At 39.5% G+C, this 8,295-nt stretch overlaps 1 long non-coding RNA gene across 1 annotated transcript; it reads left to right on the top strand.

Moving 5' to 3' along the window:
- Positions 1-1,533: 1,533 nt before the first annotated feature.
- On the top strand, positions 1,534-6,849 carry LOC121087737. Its single transcript, XR_005827715.1, has 4 exons — positions 1,534-1,604; positions 4,076-4,515; positions 6,074-6,282; positions 6,422-6,849. It is a non-coding gene; the product is annotated as an uncharacterized LOC121087737 (long non-coding RNA).
- Positions 6,850-8,295: the final 1,446 nt, after the last annotated feature.

Below are 8,295 nucleotides of genomic sequence, written 5' to 3'. Positions count from 1 at the left end.
GTCCGCTGCTGTACTTCCAATGTTCCCTCTAGGGGAAAAAGCCTTCTGGGTTTGGATGGAAAGATATCTGCATCAAAGCGTTGTCTGGTTCACATATCCTTTTGATACAATATAAATCAGCCTCAGAGCCTGAGCCACAAGGCTAAACGTAGCATCCCATGATCCTTTCATGGGATTTCAATGTCAAGATCAAAATACATAGAAAACCTGAGCTGTTTATCCAACACTGAACATCATCCTAGAACTCTGGATTTGCAAATTGTATGTCTTTTTTTTAATACTCATGAAAATGTGAACAAGTGTGACAACAAAGGAACAATTAAATTCAATTAGAACTGACTAATGTTACGGTACTGCGAAAAGATTATATCTTCTCAATCTGAATAAGTGATTGCTCTTATGGTTAAAGGATGACAATGCCTCCGGTTCTAAAAATGTAACATTCTGAATTGATCTGCAAATAGGTCTTAAGTCTGACTTTTTCTGTTCTTAGTCCAAAAGGAGCAAAGCCTTCATTACCTGCAGTGGTTTCGTTTCCGTTCACCAAAGGACTTCTGCAAGAGCCACTCCAACTGGGTTTGCTTGCTTCCATGTGCTGTAGATTACAGACAATTCCCACAGCAGAAACAAATCACAGCAAATTATCTTATTTTCTATTTTCTTCTTTCTACAGGAATTTACTTCTGGCTTTATTAATTGCCTACATGGAAGAGAAGACTGGCAGAAACATTCTGCAGGGATTAAATACAACCACATCTCAGTTTCTTTTCATAGCTTGTTTCCAATATTATGAGTGTTCAAAGGTCAGTTAAAATACCTCTGTGCCTTTTCAAGTGGTTTTTTTGTGGGTTTTTGTTTGTTTGTTTGTTTCATTCTTGAAACCCAAACCTTCTGAATTAGTTCTCTTGTCTCTACTTTTCTCATCAGAATTACCGGGAATTTCTGGACTGCTGGCACAGCATTTGGGGGAGGAGATGTGTGTGGAGAAAAAACCAACAACTTGGTGTTTGATATATGAAAGATAGCTGGGTTTTGCAAAAACATAAGTAAATAAAATTTACTTTTAAAGTAAACTGACCTTAATACTCTTGAAACAAGTTTACATCCATATTGGGAATGTGGATTTACTGCAGTGATATTTATAGGGCATAATCTGTTAATTGTAGAAATTCATGGGCTTTACAGCCATTTGGTAGCAAAGTCCTCAATTTCTAGTGTTACTGCAAGCAGTTTATATTGTTGCATGGAAGCATGTCCGTCTGTTTTTATGTCCTCACTGTTTTTCTGTGAGGGCTAATTTAACACTGTTGGAGGTAACTGAGGCTCAGGAATAGCATATGTAGAATTTTGGTCATGCAGTGCAACTTATGGTTTCTGCTGTGTTAAAGAATTGGCACACGCATATACTCTTCAGCCTGAGCTTATTTGACACGCACACCAAAGCTTTTCAAACCTTTTGCTTAACCTTGTAAAAACAAACAAACAAAAATATTAAATGTTTTTTCCCCTGTGCAGTGCAGCAGTTGGCCCGGGGAGCCTTTCAATGCATCTCAGCTTGTGATGCTTAGAAAAACTGGGATGCACAAGTAGCCCCCTCTTTTCCAGTAAGTACTGATGCCTTTGTCAACATGCATTTCACATATTTAGAAATAATGAATAGCATCTTTGGAACATCCTAGAGATCAATGAGAATTGTTATATTTTTCTTTGATACCTCTTTACTATTCAAGTAAAGGCAAGTAAATACAAGGTGTTAAAATGTTTCAGCCAGAGATAAAAATGTGCTATTTCATCTTTAAAATCCAGAACTGCTCTGGTCCTCCTGTGCATCTTAACTATGTTTTCTCCATAATTTTTCTGCTATGATTACTTTTCTATTCTTACAGCTCAGATTTCAGCTCTGGGAACTTAACTGTCATGCTGACTTTTAACATCTCCGGGATTAGAAGTAATCTGTACCCTACAGTTTTAATTTTCTGATGATTTGTGTGATTTGATTAAACAGGTGTTCAACTAGGTACAGTTCCTGGGGATTTGGACAAAATTCAACTTTTCCAATTAATAAGGATTTTGCAACCTTTTAAATAATTTTCAAAGTCTGTTTTAAATAGCCAAGGAGATGAATCTAAGCAGCAGTAATCTCTTCAACAATTTTCCTAACTGTACGCTGAGAGAAACTTTAGGCTAATTATTTTAAAACTGGTGGACTAGATTTTAATCGTCAGGTCTCAGGAAACTTCTCCATTCCACTCAGTATTAATGTGATAAATGTGTGCATATTACACAACAGATTTAGGCCTTGTTGTCAGTCTTTAATAAATCAGAACTTTGTTTCTTCTTGCCAAATTTTCTGGTCGTCTTTTCACTCATGCTTATCAGGAGGTTGCTTTGGTGTATAATCGCTACTGACAATCTCAAAACCAGCCTTTTTAGTTATTTATTGCTTTGGCATCCCTTCCTGTGTTAAAACTTGACCTGCCTGAAAAGATCAGAGATTTAGTTGAGGTGAAAGAAAAATACTGAAGCTTTAGAAAAACTAGCAAAAAAAAAAAAAAAAAGAAGGATTAATTCTTGTTGGCACTGGAGACATCATGAAATCGCATCACTTTACTAACATTGCTTTGGCCTTGTTAGTTCAAAGCTGATTTTCTTACATCCTGTTGTTGCTTTTGTGTCAGGTTTGTTTGTTTTTTTTTACTTCACCTCAGCGAAGAGTCAAACGTTTTTCTTTTGAGAGCCTGTTTGTATGGCTTGGGGAATGGTCTTGTTCCTGTACCTGTTTTAGCCATGGTGCTGCTGAAGTCACAAACAAAGAAGTTTATTGCAGTAGGGGTAATTTTATTAGGAAGGGGACTAAAAATGTCTTAATGTTGGCATTGCCTGTTACTGTTTCCTACTTTGGATCAAGTTCTCAAGTTCATGGTACCATCTCTGATAACTTCTTGTGACAAAGTACAGGAACCCTGCCTGGACGCTGTCTGGCACTGAAGGCGCCATGTGCTGCTGTGCAGCGACGCTTCAGTCCAGTCTGGTTTCTCAGAAATGAAACGTGAGCTTCTATGGGGAAACATATATAATATTAATTAGATTGCCAAATATGTGATGCTTCCATCTCTGACTGTGGTCTGGGTAAGGCAGGTAGCTGAACTGTCTGCTTTCTGCCATCACACTGCTGTTTCTAGTGGGGCTTATTCTGACCTATTAGAGTGGGAAAAAGAATCTCTTTGTAAAGTATTATGTTGCTCTGAGATTTTTCTGAACCTGGCTGAAGCAAATTTAATGCTCTAACTCCTAATACAAGAATTCAAATTATTTTTCCATTTACAGAGTTTAGCCTGGGAAACAGCAGTTTGTTCAGAAGTTCCTAGACCCATTAGCAGACCTCCTCTTTTATCTGACTTCAAGTGAAAACAGTTTTGCTTTAGTTCAATATATTTGAAATGGTGTGACAGCCTATGCAATGCTAAGCTTTGAAAAGTCAGAGCTGGATGTCATCAACCTAGAAATGACAAATCACATCATGCTGATTAACTGCATTACCTGGAGGAAGGATAGTGACGTGACATTGCACTAGATCTGATCAAGAACCTTAAGGGATCCTATAAATAATGTCTGTATAGGGCTGAAGACAAATCTTTTGATGCAGACAGACATCTGCTTGTTAATATAAGACTTGCGTCTAGTCACAGCAGCGCCAGCCTGGCCCATGTTACGTTGCAAAGGACACATTAGGATGTTGTACCCTACAATCAACACTATTAACTGCAGCACTCTGATAACCAGTGCTAAAACACTACCACATTGACTACGTTACTAAATCATTAAAAAGCTCTGACGAGCTGTGTGTGTGCTACGTGACTGATATCTGAAATGATTTCCCAGGAGAGATGACTTGTCACTGAAGAACAGTTTGAGTAAGCCACGTGGCCTCTCCTGTATCCTTAGTAGCCAATACGCAGGGCAAAAATTTTTAAAGACCTGGTCTAATAATGTGAATGGCGCATATATATATATTCGAATATGTTTGTTAGATTATCTTTGGCTGATTTTGCACCTTTGTAATGTTTAATTACAGGAAAGCATGCTTCCTGAGAACTATGTAATCACAACAGCAAGTTCTAAGGAATTTTTGGGAATACTGGCAGGCTTGATGTAATACATGTCACCTTGAGATCTGGACTGAGAACCTTCCTACACAGCAGCATAAGATGATGGTGTTAACAATGACAATAATAATAATGACAACAACAATAATAATAATAGAAGGAAAAAGAAGGAATATTTTAAAAAGAAAAGAGACAAGTGAACAGACTATTTCTCACTCACTGCTGGTTCAGTTCTGACAGATGAAATTACCTGTGTTATCATCTCCAATACTTGTGTGACTGGCCAGGTAGTATATTGAGGAAATACCAAAAGTAGGAGAATCAGTGACAAGGGGTTGCAAGAGGAGTCATCTTCAGCAACTAAATGGGGAAGAATTATGCTGAAGTTGTTCAGCATTTTCAGACAGAGGTAGGTGTGTGTATATTTAATAAAATCACCGTAATGGTATTATTTACAGCTAACCAAGTGCTACCAAGCGTGTACATGTATTTGGTATCCTTTCTGCATCCACGTAAGGGTGTGCAGTTCTAACATTTTTACGAGCTCTCTCTGGAGCTGACCAATACAACAGAGCAGACAAGGAATAATTATTGTAGACATACTCCAAACAGTACATTGAGCATGTTATTACTACGAGATGCCTAAAAATAGCATCCCAGGACTTGCCTGGAGAGCTCTTCTCTGTACTGAAGAAGAATGGATATGCCACTTAGAGCCTATTATTTAATGAGAAAGGCAATGTTGACACAAACTAAATTGCTTTAAAGCAAGGTCAGTCATTTTTCATGAAGAGAAAGCCTTGTGTTTCTACCAGTCAACAGTTCCCACCGGTGACCTGATTAGGCTGACACAGATACAGGGATGGAAGGAATTATTCTACTATATTTAAATACAGATATGCTTCTGGTTTTCAGTTTAGCTGAGCTGAACAAATATTAGCTTGGAATGATCTGAAACTGAAACATTTCAATAAATTGAATATTTTTTGTAGGTTGAATGAAGAATTATATCCAGCCACAAGTAAATCGAAATTTCAACTGCCCTTAATAAAAGCAAAAGGCTTGACTCATAAAACAGAAAAAGCTGAAGTCAAACTCTAATTTGGAAGGCAGTTCAGCTTGAAACTATTTTTCTTTTATTTATTATGAATAAATTTTTCCTAGAGAAAAATCCTTCAGCCCTATATTTCAAAAATAAGTGCATGTATTTCAGGGGGAAAAGCAGAATCTACATTGCTTATTCACTTCTCCCCATTCACAAAATACTGTTCTTGGTGGAGATGAAAGCTAACTCTTTCTGTACTTGTGAGGAAAGTTTCATTTGGAACAGAATGTCTCCTCACGTAACAAATCACTTGCTCCCTCTTTATTTCAACTTCCAGAATTTGTCGAGACTGGAGTCTAGCTGGAACTTGAAGTGGAGAAATAAATTGTAAAGCCGAGTGGAGGTGGTGGTAGTCATTCCTCCTTTGCTGACCTTGGTGCTCGCAGGGCTGTTTCTCACTCTTTTCTCCTCGCCCTCGCTGCCGGGCACTGGTTTCCCCTTTCTGAAATGCCGTTTTGCAGCGGCTGCCCCCACACCGCTGCGGGGCCCAGCTGTGCCCTGTGGCAGGGCCACTACAGAGCCGTCCATGCCCAGCATGGGGTGGCCCCGGCATCTCCCCCCAGAGACCCCCACCGCCAGCCCCTTGGCACAGGTGTCTCCGCTTCAAAAAAATGCAGTTGTGGAGAAATGATGTGAAGGAAAAAGAGGTATGTCACTAGAGCCATGAGAAAGTATTTCCAGGGGTTGTGTGAAAGAACATAAACAGAAGCAGGAGGAGAAAGCTGAGTGGACCCTTGCTCTATGTTACTAGTTTTAATGGGAGAGCCTGTACTAAATCAGCACGAAACAACGTGACCCAAAAAAGCTGCTGTTCAAGAGACTGTAGAGGAGAGGTATCGCAGGAGAATATTGTCTGTTACAGGAATGAAGAGACCGGAGAACAGAGAGGAAGGAGGACTTGAGGACAGAGGACATCTTCTAAATCATGAACACACTGTACGTTAGGCTTCAGCACTGCCTCCCCTGATGTTCCCCCTCCCGCAAACCAGTGACGTGGACAGGGAGGTGCACACCGTCTACAGGCTAAATTTTACAGTCACAAGAATTATGTTCACCTAGGGGAAAAAACAGGTGAATACTTGCTGAGTTTTGTGTTGATCAGTTAAGTCCCTCTCACAGCCTACTCAGGTGTCTCTTCTCCATGGCATCATTAGTTTCTCGTGAACTTTGGCCTTCTACTTTTTTCATTCGTTTCATTTTGTTTCAACAGACTATCATTTGTGAAGGAAATCTGGCAAATATAACGTGATCCAGTGCAGAATGACTTGTGCTGTTTCATCAGGTCGGATAGATGATGCCCACTTCAACTTCTGTGTGTCCCTAAGCTGAAGCCCTGCAACATCATTTTATCTGTCATCGTTAAACACATTTCCAGATAATTTTAATAGAAGTGTCTGGCTACTTGGAGATAATGGACAAAGCATTTACAGTAATCGCCTGTTCTCGCTATTCATGGGTGCGCAAGGAATCCACCAGCACAGTGCATCTTTTCAGAAGGATTTGGACCCTGACAGCCTGACACCATTGCCTTAAAGCCACATCAATGAAAGATTTTCGCGCAGCTACCAAAAAGATTTACTGGGGAGCCTGTGGGCTGAGCATTTCCAGTCTGGTGAAGTAGAAGTAATAAGAAAAACGGTCATGGTAAGAAAAATTACTTCCTGCACCTCTATTGTTGTTGTCCTGATTTTTTTATATGAGTTAAACTCTCTTGTTTCCTATTGCTGGGTGCCTTGAATATTAACTCTTCAACATTTTTTGACAAGTCTCTTAGTCTGTAGCAAACGGTAACTCTCCCATTCTCCCCATATCTTTAACAATTATCATTTGAAAGTCCTTTGCAATGAGGAAGCGAGAGAAAATTTTGGGTTTTCCACAGTTTTTTAATAGCTTGAAAAATTATCCTGGAGAAGAAATAGTTGATGTAATTGGTCTAGAACTAATGAAAGAGGAGCTCTGATGAAATATATTGATATTTACCATAGTCTGCCTACAGAAGCAATTTTCTTCATTAATTCTTTTCTTCTTCTTCAAATTAATCTGGGGATAGTAAATATTAAATGCTCACCACTTAGAAGGAACGGGATTTGTCACAGAGCAGTGGCACTGTGGCATTTGTAGAGACTTTTCCATCACTAAGGGATAATCGGTTTAATGACGGTGTGAACAGATTGCTAACTGCTGTGGTGGGCTTTCTGGGCTGGAGGGAGGAGGTTAAAGTCTGGCAATGTCAGCAGGTACCTGGCAAGAAAGTATGTTTGGTTTCTATACCAAATGTCATGACATTTTTGTTTTGTCTTCATTTTTCTTGTGGGCTCTTGCTCTGAGCAGCAGTTTTATTGTGAAATGCCGTTGCATCAGATCGAAGCTGTTTATTGTGCGCTATATTGCGCTCCGGATAAACCAAAAGGCATTCTGCCTACTCAAGGCTTAAACACAGGGTGGTGTTATTGCATTCATGCAGTTAGAGGTGTATGCTAGAGGCTCTCAGCTGCTTGCTTTAATCTGTAGCTTCTGCTGTATATGGTGTATCTGAGTACAGCAAAGTGGGTACATTTTATTTTCAAGAAATCTGTGTATAAATCCGGTGCAATTAAAATTATTAACCATAATAACAAATCTGTAGCATCTTTGACGCTATGAAACCAACACCTGGTCTCATTTTAGACCACTAGCTTGGCCTAAGCTTCAGATAAATAACTCCTTGGCTGACCTGTGCAATGGGAAAATGTACAGAACACCTTGCTCTGCTACTTTGAGGTGAATACAGAGTCTCGAAATCAGACCAGAGTCCCCAGGTGGCTTGCCAACTGCCCTAGATGTTCTCAGTGGATTGTTAGCACTGCAGAAATTAGAGTATTTGTGAAATGCAGAGGGTTTCGTAGTACCAGGGATTATTTATACCAAATTTCCACTGGTTTAAAATGTGTGATGGATGAGATTCCCACTTAAAACCACCTCTCTAATAAAAGCATGTTGCTGCTCAGTTCTACTGTGATCTGCAGAAATTTCAGGTGGAAAGTGTGTTTGAGGGCTTGGTGCTAAACATAGTGAATATCGCGATGTTAGATGATCAAAAACCGG

Source organism: Falco naumanni, chromosome 4 (genome assembly GCF_017639655.2).
Source record: "Falco naumanni isolate bFalNau1 chromosome 4, bFalNau1.pat, whole genome shotgun sequence".
Taxonomy (NCBI): domain Eukaryota; kingdom Metazoa; phylum Chordata; class Aves; order Falconiformes; family Falconidae; genus Falco; species Falco naumanni.
The sequence above is the reverse complement of the archived record's forward strand: the minus strand, read 5'-3'. Positions and strand labels throughout refer to the sequence as shown.